Source organism: Equus quagga, chromosome 14, assembly GCF_021613505.1.
Source record: "Equus quagga isolate Etosha38 chromosome 14, UCLA_HA_Equagga_1.0, whole genome shotgun sequence".
NCBI lineage: Eukaryota > Metazoa > Chordata > Mammalia > Perissodactyla > Equidae > Equus > Equus quagga.
This window is the reverse complement of record NC_060280.1, coordinates 39892235-39917433: the sequence shown is the minus strand read 5'-3', so window position 1 is coordinate 39917433 and position 25199 is coordinate 39892235. Positions and strand designations below refer to the sequence as shown.

The following is a 25199-nucleotide window of genomic DNA, read 5'->3' as shown; positions in this document are numbered from 1 at the left end:
TCCCATTACTCAAATAAATACTGAAATCTCATCTCTATTTTCTGGAAAAGCAGCAATAAATTTCCATTTGCCCCGTGTGTACTTCATTCACACTTTAGCCACGTATCCACCTACCCATTCACAAAAATTGATGTGGTGTCTACATGTTTCTAACACTTTGTGACTCAGCAAGTCAAAAGGAGAGAGATACAGAGGTAAGCTTCAGACTCTCAGGAGCCTGCATGATCTCCAACTGAAACAGAATAAACAAGGAACCACAAGTTCTCACCATCATTAATATATTGATTCAGCACTTGCTATATTGCCAGCATATAGGGAAACAAAACTACATAATACTTGATTCCTGTTGCCCTCATGAGGTCAGTCTAGTGAAAACGCAGGCATATTAACAAATCATTCCAATACAGCATGCTAGGACAGAACATATACTTCACCCTACAAGATTTACTCACCAAAACATCTGATTATGCTATTATTTTAATTATTCAATATATTTAGGTAATGCTTTTTTGGTTGTCTATATAACTTTATGTCTCTGCCAGAACTTACTTAGAACACAAAGTCCCAAAGGACGATGTTTACTTCACCTAATTCCAGACATGGATAGATTCTTGATATATTATATAAGCCTTTTGGATAATATATGTTAGTTTCTATTTACAGCAACCATCTTTCAAAAAACTAAATAGTGCTTCCATTCATACACTTCCGAAAAGGCTGAACTTTAGACTTTACTATGTATTTTCAACTTTTCTGAAAAAACAGACCATTGCATGGCCTCTTGGGGAAACCACTCTTGCTGAATGAATGTTATTACAATTTGCAAGGTATATATTTTGACTTTCTTTAGATAATGCGTTAATTTTAAGCAGTGCTATTCTCAAGTTAAATAACTGTATTGCTTTCTAATTTTTTAAAATCCTTATATAATTCAAATCTCATATAATATACAGTCCATCTTTTGAATCTGTCCCTTTGTTTTGGATTAACAGTTTTATTTATTGATTTCCTACTTTTTTTTTTTTAATTTGCCTTGACAAAATAAATACAGAAGTACAAAACACCTTATGGGGAACTTAGAGCCACAAATGCCAGACTAGAAATAAGAAAGAAGTCTTGGGTCTCCAGATTAAGCCTATAAACTTGATGAAATCTTTAGGCCTTAACTTTTTCAACTTTAAAAGAAGTTAAATTAATCTCTAGGATGCTTCAGAACTCCAAAATTCTATGATTCCATGAGTCAATTTTTTTCAGCGTACAGCAAAATTATTTCAAAGCAAATATTACTAATACATGAGACAAACCTCAGAATATACATATATACTAAGCAAATAAAATGAATTCGCTCTGACTGAAATGAGTATGGGAAATTACATTAAATATACCAAAAACTCCGGTCTAGACTCTTCCTTACACTGCTCACCAATCTTGATTTCTACCCTCAAGGTCAGCAAACAGCATCTGGCAACATATTAAGCTTGAAATTTTCCAGTTGTAGAAACAGCTATGTTAGATAGAGGCTGGGAAATACAGCCTATATGGTATCCTGTCCTTTTATGGTAAGTAAGTAAACTGTGTTTTGTCTTCCATAAAAATGAAAGAATTTAAGGTATAAAACTATAGAAAATTTCAATATGCAGTAACTAATACAACCTGGAAGTTACATTACATATTACAACAAAATTCTAATTCTGCCAGCAGATTTTTTAAAAATAAACAGTTTTAAACAACTTACTATTTAAAAGATGACAGATAAGGGTTTATATATGGAAAAATGCAATGTTTATGAAAAATTTAAAAGAAAATTTGGTTTTTATTTGAAAAACCAAGATGTGAATTCATTCACTGAACAAAATACTCTTGAAAGTACTGAAACTCATAACTGGGACTATAAACCAATTAGACATTATCCTCAAACACCCACTGTACTTCATTCACATCTCTACCATTACCTTGTAAAGAAAATGCAGTTTATTGGAAGTAAAGGTTGGCCAATGACTTGTATTTAAAAATTATCAAGATATTCAACTGCTCCATTTCTTTCCCATACTCACTCCTCTATTTTATGGTCAATTAATTGGTCATTAAAAGCCATTAAAAATGCAATTCAAAACAAAAAGGAGAAGAAATAAATATGAAAGGAAGAATAAGGAGCCAAAAGAAGACATGGGAGAGTTTAAAGATGGAAAGTTAGTAAAGGTAAATCAAGAAAATAAAAAGGACCAGAGAACATGGAGAAAGAGGAAAGGAGAGGAAAAAAATAGATAATGAACTACTATTGAATAATACTGCCGCCATATAAGATAGTTTTCAATATTATCTCTAATCCTAACAATAGCTCCTCAAGGTAGGTTTTATCATTCCCATTTTATTTTATTTTATTTTATTTTTGAGGAAGATTAGCCCTGAGCTAACTACTGCCAATCCTCCTCTTTTTGCTGAGGAAGACTGGCCCTGAGCTAACATCCATGCCCATCATCCTCTACTTTATATGTGGGACGCCTACCACAGCATGGCTTTTTGCCAAGCGGTGCCATGTCTGCACCCAGGATCCGAACCGGCGAACCCCGGGCTGCCAAGAAGCAGAATGTGCAAACTTAACCACTGCACCACCGGGTCCGGGCCCTATCATTCCCATTTTAAAGATGAGGCAGGAAACTGGACTCAGAAGACAAGTTAATCACAGAATATATAAGTGGGTCAACTAAGACTCAAAGTTAGGACTACGCGATTTCAAATTTGAGGCTTTCAATTATACCCCTCTGTCTCTAGAAAACACTTGTTGATTTAGTGGGTACCGTGCTTCCAAGGTAGGAATAATCCCCTTAATGCTTCCCATATATATATATTTTTAACCAGTGTCTGTTATTTACAAAAAGAGAGGGCAGGGAAATCTTTCAGAGTTCAGTATAATAATAATTAAAATAATAATGTAAAAACAACCTCAACTGCTAATGTTACCGAATGTTCACTATATGCCACATGTTAAGTGCTTGACATACATCACCTTACACAACCCTCAAAATAGTTCTGCAATGTAGGGATTATTAACCCCACTTCAGAGAAGAGGTGTAGAGAGACAGAGAGAGCTATGGGACTGAGCCAGGTTTGGAAACCAGGTGTGACTCCAAGGCCCATGAGCAGACATGGATTTCTTGCCAAGCTTCCTTTAAAGACTCAGAGCTTTCACAAATTCCATTCAACTGAATTATGAAACATCTCTTACTTTCACGCACAGCAGATAGAACAGTAAGTTAAAACACAGTCTCTGTGTCTAAGAGCTCACCATTTACATAATGAACCAGATTTAAGAAAAGTGAAGGGGACAAGAAAATTCCATAATCCTCAAAACTTCTATAAAATATTTATTCTAGTAAATAAAAACACATCTAAGATATACACTTCTTAAATTTCCAAAATAAGTAATCTAAATATTACAATCAAAAACTAAAAACTTCACATGTTTACATATTAAGTGAAATGAGAAAAAAGTCGCATGAATCAGTTTTCCAATATGTTTACATAACTACGTGAGGGACCATTCTTTACTCTAACGTAGGCAAATATGTTACTTTTTCAATTCAGGAAAAACAAAACACTTCACATGTCATTCAGCACACGGAGGAGGAGGAGGAGGAGGAGGAAGGTTTTATATGCACTCAGAGCAAAGTTAAAGCTGAAAAAATATTGTGTTTTTAGCAGGGCAAAGTAGATGGGTCACCGAAGCAAAACCTCATTATTATAAGTAGACGATTTGTAGTAAGTTAGTTATTTTCATCCAAAAGGTGGTATTCCCATTAACCTCAAATAAGAACCAGGCTTAGGGTGTTACTGCTTTTCCCTCAGAGTCATTACAAAAATAAATAAATAAGAGCTTCCAGATTACTTTATAGAGGTCACAGCAGGGCCGTATACAAACAGAATATGGCATATGGCAATTCAGATGTTTATCATTTGATAAAGGCAAGAAAGACCATTAGAGTGAGGGCTACTGTAATCCTAACTAAGACGGCCAGGAAGACAGCACTCACTCACTACTTCACCAGCCACCCTGTGCTGTGGACAGAAGGTCAACAGCTGCCCTCCAGCTGAGCTCCACATTTTTTAAGCGTCTACTCAGAACCAACTCAATCTCAATACATAATCCACAAAAAAAACCTCCATCAACAATAAATAGAAGGATATATAATCTCTTCAGTGTTGTTTTAAACACAGCACATGGGTACTTTACTCATGTATTGGTATAATTGGAATGTCACTTAGTTCTCCCAAACGGTGTGCCCTGTGCCCACACTCAAGCCATCTGCCAGTTCTTTGGGCATACGCTCATTCCAGAATTCATCTGAGAAAATCCTTCCTGGATTAGGCATGGCATTGCTCCTATCTGTCTTGGTTCTCACTATTTCTAGCCAGCTGCAGATTCCTTTCTGCATACTCAGTTCCCACTGACTACTGTTTCTTCAGACAAAAAAAGCACAATGAAAGTAGGCATTACCTCTACAAAAAAAGAAAACAGTGTAGCATGTGCTTGAATTCTGAATCAGATGAACTGTGGAAGACTTTTCAATCATCTCTTCCAAACTTAATCCACACAGAGGTTTCTCCTTTTGAGCTTCCCATGCTTATTACATCAAGGAAACACAACAGATCAAGGCCTCTTGGCTGTGTTGGGTAACCTTAAGAAACCTTCATTTTCTGTGCTTTTTTTTTCCCCTCCCCAATCAGCAAGACAGATTCAGTTACCTAGTTTATCACCAAGAGACATAACGACATAGAAATATATAGTTTTTCAAAATATCTACAGAAATATTTTAATGTCATAGATAAGAGAGTGATTAAAGAATAAAAAAATCACTACTGATATTTTTTAAATCCAAAGCCAACTTTGTTCAATACCTAATGGCTCTAGGACAATGAGAAGAAACTTAAATGCTTATCTAGGCTTCTCCCAACAGTGAAAATGAATTAAAAATAAACAGAAAGATAAAAAGCTAGTGCAACTGTAAAATCAAATTTTTATACAGTACTAACTATTAGTTATGGATTCCAAAATGATTAATGAGAAGAAATTTATAGACCAGAGTTATCTCTATCACAGAAATCTCTCTTCTGCTTTATATTCTAGTTGCAGGTGGTTAAGACCGTGTATGAAATTTGTGTATAGTCAGTTTCAAGGATGAAACTGGACCATATGACTTAAAATGCGGGCAGGCAGTCTGTCTGAAAGTCAAAATCATAATTTTAGGCACTAGGATCTGGGAACATTTTTACAAACTCTTCACCCCATAAAGGCACATTACTCTTACTCGCTGACGTCAATATTTTTTACATATGTATGTATGTATGTACGTGTGGATGGACGGAGGATAGATGGATGGATAGATAGATAGATTAGATTTATATGCACAACTTCTCTTCAAAATTCTCTTACCAAAGGACAGTATTCCCTGAACTTTCTAAATAAACTTAGAATAATGTACCTGCAAATCTGAATACAATATGTACTTGGAGAAACCTCCACCTTGTTTTTTTCTCTCCATATTATGTGCTTTTCCCTAATGCCTGCATCGAAAAGGACTAGGAGGTTTTAGGACGAAGAATGTGATCCTCATATGGTCCCTCAATTTATGTTCTCAACCTGATAATCATCTGTTCCTATAGAAATTGTCACAAAAAGAAAAATAAGTTTTGTTTCTTCTCAATTTTTTTTCTCTAGAAGATGTCATTTAAAAGGCAGGGGAAGAACTGAACAAAATTTTCCTAAACTTTCTCACAATAGCATTCTTAGTGTTTCCACAGTCTTTTTTAGTAGCTATTAACATAGCTGCAGAGTTTTAGCTTGCTTCTCCAGTATTATTCTATGAACACATCCACATTAACTTTTATTTAAAAGTACCAATAACATGAATGTATACTTACTCTAGGTTATATTCCAAAGCAGTACCTGGAAAATGCAGGATACTGGACATATAAACATATGGGGCACAGATTTCATGGTTAAAAAAAAAGAATATTCATTTTATTTATTAATTTAAATAATAAACTTGGTTCTTTCTCTCATCTGACTCTCAGATTTTTTCAAGTGGGTATTTTTAAAGATATCTTACAGTTAAGAAAGTTAGAGCCTTCTCAATATAAAATTCTACAAATCATAGCATATACAAAGACCTCCCTGGGATATACCTAAAACACCACGTCTAAAGACCATTGTTGTCTCCACCCACAGAGTTAGAACGAGATGAACAAACAGGCTACCAGCAGAGCAAAACAACTCAGTACTGTCATGCTGGGAAGACGACTGGGAGTGAAACAAATCAATATTCCCAAAAATAAGTTCTCACAGTATCCAAAGCACTTTGAAACTGATATGCCTGGGCCTTCTCAGTCTTCAAAATTTAATTAGTAACAATAAACCAGACTAATTGGCGGTGGAAGCTGCAAAGTTCCGAAGAGCATTTCTAAATGTAATTTTCTCAGTGTATTAAAATAGAGGGCATGGCAAAAATGAGGTATGTGTGTATGTTAGCCAAAATTTTCACATGGAAATTCTGTCTATAACAACAAATAGTCTGATTAATATTTTAATAGAAAAGCCCCCTAAGGAAAGCAGGTGGTTCCTAGTACACACAGTCTCAGTGTCTGAGCTACCTTAAGTATACATTCCCTCAGCTTAATCAAGCTAGAAGCCAAAGTGTAAACTGGCATTTGTGGAAGCGTGATTTCATTTTTATAAAAAGGAAAGAGGGTAAAATGACTAGTTTTTAATGAAAACTAAACATTAAACATGGGTAATTACTCTGCTTCAAAAATTTCATTAGAACTAGATTTTTACATATTTTTTAGAAACCTTGAGCAAAAAATGAATTCTCCAATTAAATATACTCAGCACCTAGTAATGAGTATAGCATGAATGACTAGAAGAAAACTTTTCCCATCATCTATAACAATATGGTGACATCTGAATTTCATTTTCGATACTTATGCCACCAAACTACAAATCAGAGCAGTTTATTTTTATCAACTAAATTTCAACACAAAACTATTGCCTGATTATTTAATTTCTGCATAGATATGTAAATACTACTGATGGTCACTTAACCTTCAAAAGTTAAGTGATCTCTACCCAAGTGATTGTAGACCATTCTTAGTATTCATAATTTCCAGTATTCAAATTGCTTCCATTGATATTTTAAACTACCTCTGAGCTGCTTGCTCTAATTAGCTTCATATAAATGCATGCAAATATTTCTGATGTCTTGTATGAATTTTTATTTAAATAATTTTGAATAGATGTTAGACAAGAATCACATTGGGAAAATCTGTGTGAATGACAACTTGCAAATTTTACAGCCCTATGTGTAGACAAATGGCCATCTTGCAAGGCTCCAGCAGAAGCACCACGAATCACCAGGGGAGAAAAGAGATTCAGGCGCTACCACCAATTAAGGACAGAGTACTAAATCAATACCAATAAGTACATTCATTTTTCAGATTATCTAGGTAACGGAGAGGAGATGCTGAAGAAACAAGGCCCAAAGGAACTAAGTCCAATGCAATCAAGAGTCATTAGAGACAGGCCCAGAAGGGTGGTACAGAGGTAGACCTTATAGAACATGAGAGCAATGGAAGTGACGATGTGATGGGAATGGCAAGAAGTTGTTGAAATAACTGTTTCCCACTTCACACCTTTGTCTAAGGCCAGCACTGGCTGGCTAATCACTTCAGGCCCAGACTAGTCTCAAAGATGAAATGGATCACCATCTAAGTCACTCACTAAACCAAATCGCTGGAGCCAAATCTGAGTTTCTCACCCTTGGCACTGGTGACATTTGGGAGGAAATAATTCTTTGTTGTCGGGGGTGGGGAAGTGGGAAGCCTTCTGTGCACTGAGAATGTTTAGCAGCATCTCTGGCCTTTACCCACCAGATGACAATAACACCCCCCGCCACCAGTGAGGACAACTGAAAATGTCTCCAAATATTGCCAAATATCTCTTGGAGGGTGTACAAAATTGCCCCCAGCTGGAATGACTGACCTAGAGGAAGCCTAGAGACTCTTTACTTGGACCACTCATACAATCTTAAGCACTGATAAAACCCTGAGAACCATCTAATCTAACCCGTTCTTTGCTACATGAATGCTTTCTGTAAAGACCATAAAAGATCACTCTACAGCTTCTGCTTAAAAATCTCCTAGAATGGAAACTCTCAGCTTTATCAGGCAACCAAATCCATTTTTTAGATGCCTCTATTTGAAAATTCTTTCTCATTATGGCACTGAAATCTGCCTTTCTCTAAATTATACCTGTTATCCCTAGTTTCATAGAAAATAAATCTTTCTTCCACAAATCCAGTCCTTCAAATATAAGATGATAATCTCTACATCTTGATTGCTTTGTAGGTCAGAAGTACAGGAGACACGTAAATAATCTCAATCAATATTTTGGGTACCCAATGATGAAGGAGTCGCCCTTGCCATCCCACAGAGGTGGGGAGACACTGGACTTTCTCCCACCTCCAGACAGGTCTAGCACTGGATCACATGTGCATTTATAGCAACATTTATAAACCCTTTTGTTTTTTCATTTGAACTTTCATATTCTCAAAAATATACCTATAATTTATAGAATGGCTTTTTTTCTTTCTAATTATTTCCTTTTCATTTAAATAGGCAGCCAATTTCTGACAAAGATTTAGTTTTTAATTTTTTTTTAAAACGGATCTACTTCATTGGTGGACTAAATGGTGGCCTCCTTCAATACACTGAAAGACTTCTCATGTTGCTGTTTTACTATACTCCTGCTTTCGTAGATGTAAGTTAGCCCTTAATTTTATATAATTTTATTTTTTTGCGTAACTGATGCTCTGAATTTGGTGTTGCTAAGTCCTAGAATGTTTTTAAAGTATCTGATACAATCGAAGCATACAAATTCCCCCTTTATAAAACATATTTTAGAAATGGCTTAAGGCAAAAATATTTTCATAAGACCTTAAAGCATTTGTGTTTCAACTGTATAATTAACTTCACATATCCAAAACTCAGCTGGTCAACAAGTCTAATTACCTAAAATGGTGGTTTTGTTTTTCAAGCAAAGAAACTCTTTGTTCAAACAAAATCAAACTTACAAAAACTAGCCGTAAAATAAATGAATGTAGAAACGCTCTGCCTGAGGTACTGCTTTGTCTCCCATACCACACTAGATAGTAGTTCTCAGGAGGCTCTGCGGAACTCTAGAAATACGTGAAGAGTATCTTAGAAAACACTATCTTGGCACACAGTAAAGAAAAAAAAAGGTGAAGGGGAAAGGGTAAGTCACTATACCCTCCCTTCAAAACCTTCTCTCTTAAAAAAAGAGGTTCAGAGACTGGAAAGAGAGATGCCACAACTACCATGCGCTTGATTTGTAGTAGGATATCTCACGTCCTCTCTCAAAGTCTGTTTCTTAGTTTACAAGATCATTCTAGCAATGTGGGTTACCTGGTTTTCAAAAACATAGTAGCAAATTCACCATAGGAGGGAAAAAGAAGAGAGAGGATGCTAGAGGGAGGCATAAAAATAATAACAAAGTAACAGTTGAAAGAAAAACAAAAAGAAAACAATTGGTAAGAATGATACATGGTTTGCAAAGTTGGCCACAACAATTTCTCCCATCCCTGTTTGCATACCCCCTTGTAATATGACTTTGCTGCTCCACTCATTAGAGTTAGAAATAGAGATAGAGACTAGTTCCCTCCCTTTCTGGGTTGACCTATGATTTGCTTTGACCAATATCATGTGGCAAAAGTGACACCGTGACTCCCAAGCCTAGGCTCCACTCTCACCTCCTGGAACCTTGAGACTACTATGTAAAGAAGCCCAAGCTCGAGGATGAGAGACCAGGGAGGCAGAGAGAAGCGAAGAACGAGCGCAGCATCATCTGAGACCGTGAAGCCCCAATCAAGGCACCAGAAGACTGTAGTCGTGTGACTGACACCAAGAGGGACCAGCAGAAGAACTGCCCAGTTAAGCCCAGACTAAACTGCTGATGCACAGAATCAAAAGCAAAAACAACTGCTGCTGTTTTAAAGCCATTAACTTTCGGGGTGGTTCATTAGATAGCAACAGATAGTAAGAAGCAAGCTAAACTCAAAATTAATAGTCATCTGGAGATCACTTAGTGTAGAATAAAGAGTCATATCATTTTGATAGGTCCTAAAGGTATAAATATTATGGTAGTACAAAACACTTCATATTAATAATATTAATAATGAACAATTTAATACTTTCTAATTAAAAAATAAACATATGTAACGCCTTTTAGAAACAATTTAATCTAAGATGATTTAAAATATTTTAATGAATCCAAAACTTACAGAAAACTTCGATTTTTCATTCCTGAATAATAATACAGTCTATTAGTCTTAGATGTATAGTACAAATTATAATAGTTAAGAGAATAAAATTCTTTAGCACCTGTATTTCTTTATATTTTCCATCAGTGTTGAATAGAAAGTTAATTATGGATATATAAAACCTAAAATATATTTTTTAGTGACCTAATAAAGATGCGTATTTTGGCTGCTAACACACCTTCATCCAACACCTTATTCAAAATATTAGCTGAAAAATATCTTATAGCCAATCAGTTGTTAATAAAAGCAGAAACTCTGCATAAGTGAACCATAGCTTCAGTCTTTCCTCCCCATAACATTCCATAGGGATGTAATATAGGGAGAAATGTGTTAAATACTTAAAATAAGACCATTTAATTAAGCAAACAGCATAATTACTAGCATATATATTTTTTGCCTCATAACCTGGTAATGTAGCCAAAAGAAAATACAAAGAAAGTATTACGGCATCTGATCTACATGGGTACCGTGTTTTCCGTAAAGAAGACTCGCCTTCACTTGATGAGCTATAGCACAGCCTACAAAGAAGTAACTTTCCAGTACACGTCTTCGTGAATAAGACTTTAGCATACCTACCACCAATCCTGCTAAGGACATGGAAGTTTGAAAACAGACTGGTTTTCACTGGCAAGGTCCTTGGAGAAGGTCACCTGCTGGTCTCACAGGTGCCTAGCAGGACTGCATCACACTGAGGAGTCACCACAGTCTAGAACAGAGGTTCTCAACCTGTTTGTGTTCTCTGAGCACTTTGGAATTAAGAAAATAAGACTCAGAACAACACTAAAGTCAGCAATGGGGGGACCTACTACTACAACAGAGCACTCTCTCACAGTTCCCATAAAAGGAGTCATTCTGAGTCTCATTTTAAGTACTTGAAACTCTGTTTTCCTATATCACATCACTATGGAATGTTATGGGTAGGAAAGACTGAAGTTGCCGTTGACTCATACAGACTTGCTGCTGCTAAACTGAACAGCTATAAGATCTTTTCAGTCTCTACTTAGAATAGGATAACAGATGTATCAGCCAAAATATGCATCTTTATTAGGTCATTAAAGACAGTGTTCTACAAAAAAAAGAAAGAAAGAAAGGATAAAGGAGGAGGGAGGAAGCTTTTGGAGGTGACAGATATATTTGTGGCATTGATTGTGATGACAGTTTCACAGGTGTGTATATGTACTTATCTCCAAACTCATCAAATTGTAAACGTTAATTATGTACAGTTTTTTGTATTTGATCATATCTCAATAAAGTAGTTTTTTTAAAAAAAGTGTGTTCGTGTTTTATATGTCCACAGTTGATCTCCTATTCAACATTGACTGAATAGTCAGTCATTCTACTCAGTCATTCTACAAATGTTTATTGAGCACATCCTACGATGCTGGGGATGCAGCAGAGAACAACAGATACAGTACCCACTAGTTTGGAAACTTGAAAATTGCTCTTCTGTAGAGTCTCTGAGTTTAACTGGATACTCCACTAACTGTGTACCATCATTTACTCTGAGGCAAAGTTCTCAAATGGTCCAGAAATCTTTCTTTGGTGGTGGCTTCTTGTCACACTCTAGATATGCCAGGTTATATCACTTTGCATGATTCATTCAGCTCAACATTCTGCCATATGGTGCTATAATAGAATTGTATAGTTGTAGCAACAATAATGGTTTGTATTTATTGAAATTTGGTAGCACACCTTCCATGGGACACTATTAGAGAAGCACCAGACAGACAAAGAAATCCGATTTTTTATCACGCAAAGAGACCACCTTACAAATGCTAACTGACATTAATCAAACTATCAGAGGCAGCTCTAAGCAAAATGTAGTTTATAAATTTATAATACAAAATTTAACTGCCAAAGGGACTACACATTCTGAGGTTCTTATCAATGAATACTCTCCCTGAACATAAGCTCCATAAGAAAAGAAGCCAGATTATAATCAGAAGATTTATTGATGCATATAGAATCAGAGCAAGATCAGTTAATTAAGATTTGACTATATACTGCTGTCAAGTTAAAAAAAGACAAAAACAGAAAAACACCATTTCTATTAAATCAGTAGAAATACACCTATCACAGACAGGACTTTTATATTCTTGGGCCGTGGTATTCTCTCTACCTTACTGGCATTGCTAACCTTTGATCTGTAACTCTTGGTTCTCTCTCTCTTGAATGACCAACATGCTTTGCAATTTACAAAGTTCTCCTTTAGAATTATTAATATATTCAATTATATTTCAGTCATATTTTATTCTGACCCAGGAACCATTCCGACCCTTTACAATAATTACACATCTCTGCTTTAATCCATTTTGTGACTCACAACTGGGGCAAGAGGTATCCACAGTGACTGCCATTTACTGGCAAGAAAAAACAAAATGCAGAAAAGCTAATTTGAGTAGGGTTAAAGTACTTAAAGAAGGCAGCCTTTAGACTGAGATGACTCTAATGCATTGGCAGACTACATAAGCAAACCAAAACCTAAACCAGAATAAATTCCTATAAATGCCTCAAGGTTAAGAAATCAAAACCTGGGGCCAGCTCCATGGCCGAGTGGTTAAGTTCACGCGCTCCGCTGCAGCGGCCCAGGGTTTGGATCCTGGGCGTGGACAGGGCACAGTTCGTCAGGTCATGCTGAGGCAGCGTCCCACATCCCACAACTAGAAGGACCTGCAACTAAGATATACAACTATGTACTGGGGGGGTTGGGGAGATAAAGCAGAAAAAAAAAAAATCAAAACTAAGAACAACCAATCACAACAGGCTAAGTAGGCTTTCCCAAATACTGGAATCGCTTAAGCTGGAGCCAATCAAATAATTTCCCTGCATTGCTTCCATGTCTGCTCTATGAAAGCCTTTTTCCTGGCTCCTCTCTGCAGAGCACTTCCAGTTTGGTGTTGCCCAAGTAGAACTGGTATTTGCTGAAATAAGCTCTTATAAATTTTCATGCACCTTAGTTTATCTTTTAACAGTTCAAAACTGAATGAGGTCTACAAATTTTATTCAAAAATCAATGGCTTTTATGCAGATTAATTGGACTACTCATTAATATTCACTGCCAGCTATTGGATGTATGCTATGTATCAGGCCTTATTCTTTATACTGCACGTGGATAGACAGATGTATAATATCTGATTTCATCCTCTTAATAATCATATGAGTAGATATCACTATGCCCAATTTACATGAGAAAATAGACTCAAAAAAGTTAATAAAAACGCCCAAGATCTCACAGTTATGAAGTCAAAGAGTCCTCTCTTTACCAACTGACTATTCTGCTATACTATCTCAAGGGTATTTCACTCCTTTATACCTGGCAATCTTCACAAACAAGGGCTCAACAGGAAAGAGTGGTTTACAAACAGATCTCTTGTTCCCTCTCTTCCCAACCTCCTTCTCCCAATCAGCTAAATAATCTTTAAAAGGAATAGACAAAGAAAAGACAATGCACACCAACTCCAGACAGTGAATGGGTCAAAGTTACCAAATGCTGTAATGATTCGTGCGGCCTCCTCAATAACATAGGATCTCCTCACTTTCTATGTTCTGTTCCTAATTCTCTTCAATATACTTTTCAATCTAGGAATTTAAGTCCATGACAATAGGATGCCTAGGAATATAGGACCAAGGTTATAGAATTTAGCAACAGCAATGACAGCTTTGTGTTTAATATATTCAATGATCTAGGCATATATGAAAAGTATATACTTATGTGATGGTAGTAAACTATATTTATATGAAATACAAAAATCCAACTTCATTAAAAATTTCATATTCCAAGAGGAAGTATGTTACTCTGGAAAGTACTAAGGCTTTGAAGTCCTTACTGTGCATGACCTTGGGCAAAAGAGATAGCCTCTCTGAGCCTTAGTTTCATCTTTATAAAATAGAGCTAAGAATGCATATCTTTAGAGCTGTTTTGAGGACTTAAAATAACAAATGTATGTAAAGCACTTAGCGCATTCCCTGGCACAATGATAAGGTTCAAAAATGGTGGTGATTTTTGTTACTACAGCTTGGAAAATACATGCTTTCAATTAAGTAAACAATGTTACCTAATGGCAAGTCATTAAAAAGAAACATGTGGTCTTTGAATCCCAAAGAGAAATCTAAGAGACACCTGGAAAGTCTACTGAAACTATTTCAGGTACAGAAAGATTACAGGGAATCAGAACAAGAGCCATAAGGTAAGAGGATCACAGCAGAACTTCCTAGGGCAATACAAAAGCAGAATTATTAATTTTACTAACGCTAGGTAAAATTTTATAAGTAAAGTTTATCCTTGGTGCTACTTTCAGAGTCCATCTCAAAAACCCTATGTCCCAAGGCAAACAGCCCCAGGCTCCAAAGTGAAACCCACCTGAGTTACAAGTTCTAAAAAGCTTCTTATCTCCCTTCCCTCATCCTTTGTTCCATTCCCCCAGTTCTGTTCCATAGTAATCATCAGTAAATTTAATCAGAAAAATCCCTGCTGTGGCCGGCCCAGTGGTGCAGCAGTTAAGTTTGCATGTTCCACTTCAGCGGCCTGGGGTTCACCAGTTTGGATCCTGGGTACAGACCTATGCACACTCATCAAGCCATGCTATGGCAGGCGTCCCACATATAAAATATAGGAAGATAGGCACAGATGTTAGCTCAGGGCCAATCTTCCTCAGCAAAAAGAGGAGGATTGGTGGCAGATGTTAGCTCAGGGCTAATCTTTCTCCAAAAAAAAAAATTCCTGCTGAGAGTGGCAGCTAGCTAACTACTTTGGTAGGTCTGTCTCATCATGCCTCGCCTAGATAAAATGCATGTCTTCATGATTTTCGGCACCACAGCAGGCTAGGGAGAGAGAATTTTTATGAATCTAACCTTTAAGTGGGTAGAACCAATACAGGTTCTACCATACATATTAAAATAAAGAACCTAGCCATGGACATAATTTCAAGTTCAAATAGTCATCTATCGCAATTACAACATACACACCAGACTCTAGTGAAAACGAAAACAAAATCCCTAAAGCAATGGTTCCTGGTATAATAGTTTTTAAACTATTAGTATCCTGCCAAAATATCTTTAAATATTAAACTTGTGTAGACTAAACTTTTTATTCTGGTTAATTATACTTTATGTATGTAATAAATATTCTTTTTTTGTAATAAATCCTCTTAAACTAACATTAAATGTGACTATTCCTAACAGATGTTTCTGATTTGCCTCTTAGCGATACTACCACAGGTTACATTATAGATACTTGAGAGAAATTCACCTTCACTGTGAGATTTGTTTTTACACTGTTTCATTTAATAAATCTTCATCGCTGACAATTATTAAAGTAATCTGTACCATGAGATAAGAAAAAAAGAGCATAACGTTCAAAAATTCCTGAATAAGTTAAATGTACCATCATCTGCCTTTCTATAGTCCTAGAGTAATTGGAGATTAATTATAACAAATTTTCGCAATTCTCAATTTTTACCCACTATGTAGACTCATGTATTACTAGCATTACGGAACACTAACACATAGCATCTCACAAATTACCACATATTACTCTCAGATGCAGTTTCTGAAGTTTTGCCAACAATCTGGAATAGAGCACGGTCTTTTCAAACCAGATGCACATCATCTCCCCACTCTATGAAATGACGTGCTTCGATAAAAGTATTACTAAATGAATCATATTTTAAATGACTAGAACAGGAGTTTACAACCACCTGTGCAAACATCAGCGACCAGCTAGACCTGGTGATAAAAGGCAAAGGAAGATTTATTACAATTAGTAACAAGGTGAGTCCCCATGGCATCCTGTCTGCCAAAGAGGTTACCTCTGCGACGAGAAGGAGGAAGAGTCACCAAGGCGCTCACTCTCTCTCCTAACTGCCCAATTCCCTATTTTTCGACCAGCAGCATGTTGAGAAACAGTGAGGGGTAGAGCACGTGATAGAGACTCATGACAAGGAAGAGACAGAGCAAGAACAAAATCTAACTTAAATTACTATGTTCAGCCAACTTTTATCTTAGGTTTGAAAAATAGGAGATTGTGTCTTATTCATCTGTTTTATCTCTAGGACCTAAAGCATTAGCATCACAAAGGTTAAGTAATTAACTCATATTTTTTAAAAGTCTGGCTACAACATAGCTTGCCATATCAAACTTTCAAAAGAATATCAGTTTCACATAAACCGTGGTTTTTAATTATATCTCCCTACAAAAATGGCAATGCCTCCACCCTACTCCAGCCTCTGATATCCCGAGCATTAGTTCTGATACTAGAGTATCTATGCTATCCATCAATATCTAGATAACTACAAACATCTTCTATCCAGTTTCTCAGTATTCTATTCTCCCAATCCACAGTAAACTGACAGACATGTCTTCCTAAGGCATCATTTTCACCATACTATTCTTACTCAAATATCTACAGTAGGTCCTTATTCCCTACTGAAAATCCACAGCTACCACTCCATCAAACAATCTTATATCTAGTCAATCTCCCCTCACATTACTCCTTAAAATAACCCTATGTTTCAACCATGTTCCCATGTCTTCTTTACAACTATCTCCACACCTTTATTTTTTTCCACCTATGTAACTTCTCATTTTTTCTTCTGAAGCTCACAGCCACCACTTCTTTCAACAACAGATATTCAAAGAACACAAACGACAAATCTATAACTTTTGCCAGAGACAAAACTAGCAAAAATGATTTTAATTCAAGAATTAGCATTAAACAATAAATACTGATTGAAAATGCAGTAAGAGCTCACAGAATGCAAATTCAGTATTGCCTGGGAGTGTTTCATTGAGAAGGTAGACCAGAACAGGTAAAATTCAGAAAAGAACTACAAAGGCCATTTGGGATAGAAGAAAGAATAGTTATAGAAACAAGTATTATATTGTACTCTGTAGGGAAGAAGTAGGAAGAAAAGTTAAATAGACAAGAAAGGACCAAATTATAGATGGCCTTAAATACTAAGCCAGAGGGCCTGGATTTGATGGAATATTTGTATGAACATTCAATCCATTCATTCACTGAACAGAGATTGGCTAAGTAAACCTATTAAAGTTTCATAAAGGACTTTCAGAAAGAGGCATTTTAGCCAAAAACAAAATGAATGAGAGAGAGGGGAAAAAAGGGCAAGGGAAAAGACATCCCAGATTATCTGCAGCAACTGAGTCAAAAGAGGACAAGGGTTCAGAAATGGGCAATGGCGGTGAAGCTGCAGAGAAAAGAATAATTCTAAAAATTATGTGAATGATTAAGAAGAACCTAAAAAAGACTACACAGAGGAGAAAAGGAAAAGAAAGATTCAACGCAGAAATATTTTACTCGAGGAGACCTCAAGGAGACAGCATAACAAGAATTAGTTAAAAGATTTACCCTGGAGTCATTCTACTAACATATGACTGGGGGGTAAATTCTGCATAGGTTTTTTTTTCATGTTTCTTCAAGACAGGCACTCATCTTTTGTTCCAGACTATCTTTCGAGGATGTCTATATAAAATGAATAACTTTGGAAGATACAGTTTTTTTGCTCTGGAGCAAGAAGGCATGCTTACTGTCCATTATAAAAGATTTGGGTTCCCCAGGCTCAGAGTTCTTCTATCATGTGATCTACCATGTCTGCAGGTGTCACCTGACTCTCTTCACCTCACCCTAGGAAAATTGGGGTTCAAGAAACCATCACAAGAAAACAATGATATGCTATCTACTGATATTGCTGTGAGTAATAAAGTCTTCTGTCTCTGACCAGAAATCTCATGTCTTCTGCCAGCATCCATGAAACTATGGCAGGCTAACTTGTTACCTTGCAAGTAGGGTAAAATTTCAGATCCTTTACAACTAGTGACAACATCCCATTTATCAAGAGTGTGATCATGCGGCATTTAATTAAGTTCAAGCCACAGTTTTCTACAAAATGAAAATAACAATAGCATCTACTTCATAGGTCATCGATATTAAACTAAACAAGAAAATCAATAAATTAGCATAGTGCTTGACAACAAATGTCAATCATTATTATTTACATGCAGTATCTTATACACACACATCTGCATAATTTAAAAGTATATTTTACATATATACATATACAATTTGCAAGTTATCCAGATTAATAAAATGGCAATCTACTAAAGTGGTAATGGTAGACATACTTCTACAGAATTTTCTTTAAAATAAACACCACAAGTGTGTGTGTACATGTATGTGTGGGTGTGTTTTTAAATCTCCTACTATGTTTAAGAAAATGTAATCATATGACAGATTCCAGTACCGTACTATGCAAGTGCAAGACCTCTTTAATGGTCATTAAAATAAAGTTCTTGGATAGTTTAATATAAATTCAGGATTAACATTTTAGTAAACTCAGTGAACTTTTTCAGTGTACTGATTATATGTATAATTGTTTCAAGCATCAGTTTTCTGAAAATATGAGGGGAAAAAGGCACATTAAACAAGAACCTAAATCACTCCTCACATTTCCCAAAGTAGGAGCTTTCATAATGTACTGCTGACACTGGCTGTCATCATATGATAAAATTAACTCCTCCAGGTAGCAGGCGTCTTAACAACGACCTTAACAATTACCACGTTATATTCATTGACTGCATCAGGAAAGATACATAATTCACCAGATAACACAAGGATGAAAGCCAAGAAACACTTCGTACTGAATGAAATCTTAAAGTTAGTGAAATTTAAACTGCATCAAATAAGACTCTAGTGAAAACCTCAGTAAAATAGCAATTTATACTATACAGATTTGTCACCTTCTTTTCCAAAAGCATTTTATTTATTTTCCATATAAAAAATGTTAATGGAACATGAGAGATGTAAAAACACAGTATTTTTAATAAAAATTATTACACTTAAAATTACAACATTTAAGATTTTGTATATGTTACATATTCTCTAAGATAGGATAATGTAGCAATAACAAGGTCTCCTGGGATTCAACTCCTGGATTTAAGGTTCTTAGCAAGGTGATTTGGGGAAAGTTATATAACTTCTCTGTTTCCTCAGTTTCTTCATGTACAAATAGGAATAATTATACCTAACTTAGCAAGAGTGAAACTTAAAATGGAGCTTTTAAAAAATAACAGCACTAACACACGTAAGCTTTCATTCCTTCCTTAAAGCTAAAAGAATACAATGGAATATTATTCAGGACTAAAAAGAAATGAGCTATCAAGCCACAATAAGACACAGAAGAAACTTAAAAGCATATTACTAAGTGAAAGAAACCAATATGAAAAGGCTACATACTGTATGATTCCATCTATATGACATTCTGGAAAAGGCAGAGAGACTGTAAAAAGATCAGTGGTTGCCAGCTGTTTGTGGGGAGGAAAGGATGGATGGGTAGAACACAGAGGACTTTCAGGGCAGTGAAACCACTCTGTATGACACCATAACAATGGATACATGTCACTATAGATTTGTCATAACCCATAGAAGGAACACCACCAAGAGTGAACCCTACACTATGGACTTTGGTTGATAATGGTGTCAGTGTAGGTTCTTCAATTGTAATAAATTTACCACTCTGGTGGGGAACGCTGATAATGAGGGAGGCTGGGAGAGGGAGGGGGTAATACGGGAACTCTCCATACTTTCCACTCAATTTTGTTGTGAACCTTAAAAGTGCTCCAAAAAATAAAGTCTATTAATGTAAAAACAAACAAAAAACTAAAGTAAATCATAAAATAATTTATAAATTATAAAGATAAATCATTACACAACTTTTGACAATCTTGAATTCTAAGATCACGAAAAACCTAATGAGATAATTCAAAAATCCAGTTAGGTTACTTTCCAAATAAGATTTCTGGATGTATGTGGGCAAAGCTGAAATAATTAGGTGGATAAGCTATTTCCTATTTAAAACAAAAGTTAACAATTATCTCATAATTTAAAAACATTATTTCACTTCTGTAAGATAATTATCAAGTCAAGAACTACTAATAATTACATATTTATAAGTTGATTCTTAACAATTATTAATAAGACTTAAGGAAGCAAGTTATATTTAGGATGAAAGTGAAATTCTATTATAAGTAAACAGGCTCAAGAAAAAGATTCAAAGGTTAATAATGGCAAATTTCTTTCATGGTTCTATACACCCAACTTCTTTTTTCCCTTTTCTCATTTACTCAGGCCAACTCTATTTTCCTCAAATGCCTCAACTAGAAATCTGTACGTGTCTATCTCATGCCCTACAAGCTCAGTAATTGTTAAATACTACTACTGTACGCTCAATTGAGTAAATTATTGTTCATTCAAGTTCACAGAAGAGAATACTTGTACATAAAAGAGAGCGTGAGTAGAGGTCACAGCTTTCTATGTTTATTGCTTCCCCACACAATTAATCCTGCAGCTGCACTTGATTAGTTTTTGACATGAATGCACTGTCTCAGAGAGGTCAATACAAGGAGGTTTCCATCCTTTCGACACTCCCTCTAACCTACACTATTCAGAAACATTAAACCACTTGTAATAGCCTCGCACAAGGAGTTCCCAGTGTCTGGACTCTAAGTAAGTTCTCTACCATCAGTGCCACATTCTTTAGACTGCAAAAGGTAGTCTGAACGTGTCCCCTGCTTGATGAATAGCTTTTTGAAAAACAAAAGTTCATTATCAAGCAACAGCCCAAATTTCCAGTGATGATGTCACACCATTTCAGCAAAAATAAAGCTGAAAGAATAAGGAGAATGATTGCAAACCTAGGATTTGAGGTGAAATTCTTCTCCCTGAAAACATAAATTAGGAATTTGTCTTCATTAAAACAGAAATCATGATAAAAGGTCATTCATACCAATAATGTTAATACACCAAAGACATGGATGAATATAAGAAAAATGGTAAATGAATATAAAGTCATTCAAGTACTGAATTATGAACTAATTTTCCCAAAAGGCAGTTCCTATTGTATCACAATTTTTTCCAAATATAGAAAAAAAAATATACAGTTCAAGCATATATATATACATATATATATATATTTTTTTTTTAACAGCATGGCTTGTGTAAGCTGATGTTTTTATCCAAACAAAAATGTTGACAGAAAAGTATCACACTATAGAGTAACAGTTAAAATGGGAAAAAAACATTAAAAAATTATATAAAAATACGTACACACACACACACACACACACAAAGGCAATTACACAGAGAGAAAACACACATCCTGTAAGTATATTCCTCTCATAAAATTAGCCTGTTTGTAAAGTGGCATAACTGCACACGGGTAGGTGAGATACGCCCAATTGCAGAGGAAAGCTTGGTTCTACGATTACTGAGCAATAGCTTGAAAACACTTCTACAGTTAAAAACAAGCCATTAAAAAAATTACAAGTCTATTTTTACAAAGTAAATAATAATAATCTCATGCCCAGGTCACCATCTTTGTTGTCCAATATGGCATGACTTTATGTGATCCTTATCAATTTGCAATGTCTTTGCTGAGTGCCCTTAGCTCAGTCTCTGTAAAAACTGCCATATGCCTTCCATTGGTGTAGGCTTTTAGTGGATTAATCAGCTAGAGGAGGAACACCATCACAGACTTGATAGATTACAGCAACTGTTAAGTAACACTCTTGAACTAATAAGGCAACACAGTCATAAGAACTTCTAACATTGCTATTAACTTCAGAAATTGACTTTGGGAATGTGGGGTTATGAATTAAAAAAATACTACCATAAAAGAATTTGTTTAGAAGATACTTATAACTACTGTTCAACACCTAGCCAATAAAATAAAATGCTTTGGAAAATATCAAAACAATTATCAGAAATCTCAAGAGAAACATTTACTTATTTCTTGAAAACTTCCTAGACGATTTTAGTTTGCCATCAATGAGCAGAATATAATTTAAACTAACAAGAGATATACTGCTCTAAAGGCATATAGAATACATCAAGTTTAACTCTGGCTGAACTCTAGTGCCTTTTATGACTACTTTAATTCTACAGTTACAACAGCATCATGCAAAACATTCACGTCAGGTAAAACTAGGAATTATAATTCACGGGGCCATCCTAAAAGTTTATTATTTTTCTTCTACCCTGTATATGAAGCCACTCCTAATTTATTACAAAATAACCAAAAAACTTAGCTTATCAAAATATTTCTTCCGACATATGATTAATTAACATGTCACCACTTAAATCTTTTATATTTCCTATCCTCAAGTACTAGAAATTCAATTTACAAAAATAGCTAAAGACAAATTAGGTATACTCAATAGAAGGTGAAATTTCTAAAAAAGACTGTGTCTTCACTTTCTCCCCAAAAAAGGAAGTCAAAATCTTCATTCGAATTTTCTGGCCAAACTGTGAATCTTTTGTCAAGGAAAATGGGCATGTCAGTTAAAGAAAGACAAAAGTCAAGAAATTAAAATATTCTCAAAGATGTGATTCTGTTGTGAAATAATCAGCGTGACTTAGATCAAATGCAAATCTTAGTGCTTATCTCGGATTTATTTCTATTTCCCTTCCCAATAACTTGTCTTTAATTGAAGAGCTTTCCTATTTTCTCAATAGTGGTCATTCATATCATGTTTTTAAATATTCTTATGATTGATGCTAGAGAGTATTATGCTTAAAAATGAATAGCAAAAACTTAAATGCTGATGTTAATTTCCTTTCAATTAAACACTGCACTAACCCAATGTCTTTGGAATAAAAAAGCTCTGACACAGCAATAAAAAGTAGAATCTCGGGGCAGGCCTGGTGGCATAGTGGTTGGATTCGCGCGCTCCACTCAGCAGCCCGGGGATCACGGGTTCGGATGAGCAGAGTTCACACCACTCATCAAGCCATGCTATGGTAGCATCCCACATACAAAACAGAGAAAGATTTGCACAGATGTTAGCTCAGTGACACTGTTCCTCACCAAAAAAAAGAAAGGAAAAAAAAAAGTAGAATCTCCAAAAGTGTGTTTGTAAATTTATACGAAATTACTAATAAAGGATTTAAAGCTTATATATTCTAAGGCAATTTAAGACCTTTCCAAATTCTGTTATCAACCCTTAAAGCTTACCTTCTATTAAACTCCCACACAACCTTCAGTAAAACAGATTTACTAAAGTTTCCAATCTTTTTTTTGTTTTCGTTCTATTCCAAATTCCTCCAAAATACCGCAAAAAGCATAAGGTTTAAAATTAAACAGAGTTAAATTTATCACTCTATCTCAAAACCTAGACACTATTCTGTTATTGCACTAATTAAGGTTGGCCTTTTATTAGAATTTCTTAAATACTTGTTGGTCTTCAAACCAGAACTGAGGTCCTAGGATAATAGGATAATGACCTACTAATCTTTGTAAGCCCCATGAATTTTAATCATTGATCTATACAACAATAGTAATTTAGTATTTTATATCGACATATCACATTACAGAACATTTCAACAAATAATTTTCCCATTATATTGAGGTTTCTAAGATAATTATGTCTGTTACATCAACAGTGAAAATTGTCTGCCAGCTGAAACTGTTTTCAAACTCACTATTCAGTCTCAAACAGATGGAAGATAGGAGAGACGGAAGAAGGGAGCGAGGGAGGCAGGGTGTTGCTTAGTTTGTAAGAAAGAGAAGGCTACATTGAATAATAGTAATGTAAGTTATTTGAGAATACCTATACTAATTCTAGGTGCCCTAGAGGTCAATTCGGTGAATATCTTGAAGGCAGAAACTACCTCTTTTAATTTAGTTATATATAAATTTAGTACAAAATAATATACATTTAGGTGCATTAGCAAATGTAAGAACTAGAAGGACCAGATAAAAGTCTAAATGTGTTTTGGCTTTTAAATATTTAAGTAATTTCAACTTCTAAACCCACTCTTGGAATACTGCCTTTGATTGTGCTCTGAAAATTATAAACATGCTGAAAAATTAGAAAAATTTTAAAGTGGCTAATCATCTTTAAAGTTTATTTTTAACTATTTATACTCTCCTGATACTATAAAGGACTTTTTACACATTAGTTTGGTAAGAAATAATTAGATGTTGATCAAAACTCCAGAACATACACTGCAATCTAGTCCAAGAAGCCCTCTATTTATACATGGGTTGTCATTTAAAAGTTTGTTTTTAAGTTGATTTTGGGGAAATGTCACTAACACTTTATGTTAGACTCAATATAAACAATTGAGAACAAGCCTTAGAATCTAAAAACCTTTATAATATTTTTTATAGGGTAAAAGTATTGTGGCAAGAAGGTGAAGAATTGGGGACCACACGTATTTTTAGCAGAATGACCTGGCAAGAAATGAACATGAGAGCAGCTCCAAGAAAGCTTATGCTCTGAGCACAGCTATAGCCATCCACTGACATATACTAAAAATGAACAACATTTTATTTTTTGAATGAAACATATCTTTCCCCTTATTCCTAGCCCACAACTGTGGTGATTACTTACTCCCCAGAGAAAGGGAGAAGAAAACTCAATAATAGAGAATGTTTTCCCACTGCCAGCTATCCATCTGGAGTAGCATTAAGGCTGGGTCTGCAAAAATGTAGGCTCGAAATTCATAAATTCTGATATCAACTAGATAAACGTTACTAACACATGCCGTCTGAACTAGGCTTCCAAGTCAGAGCATAAAGAATCTTTGTTGAAGGCTCAGTAAGATGCTCCTTTCTCTATACTCCCATGGCATTTTGTACATATTTCCACTATAATACCAAATATACTTAAATTACGAGCCTCTTATGAGCAAAAAAATCCCTAGTACCTACCAAAGTAAAAAGAGACCCTCAAAATTTGTTGAATGAATTTATAAAACTAGGCATTCAGTCAAATGTTCTTCATTTCTAAGCATCT

General features: G+C 35.3%; 1 protein-coding gene across 2 annotated transcripts in view; it reads right to left on the bottom strand.

Moving 5' to 3' along the window:
- The window catches only part of TMEM135 (transmembrane protein 135), a 231776-nt gene that overhangs the window by 80383 nt on the left and 126194 nt on the right, over window positions 1–25199 (bottom strand). The gene's annotated exons all lie outside the window — the stretch shown is intronic.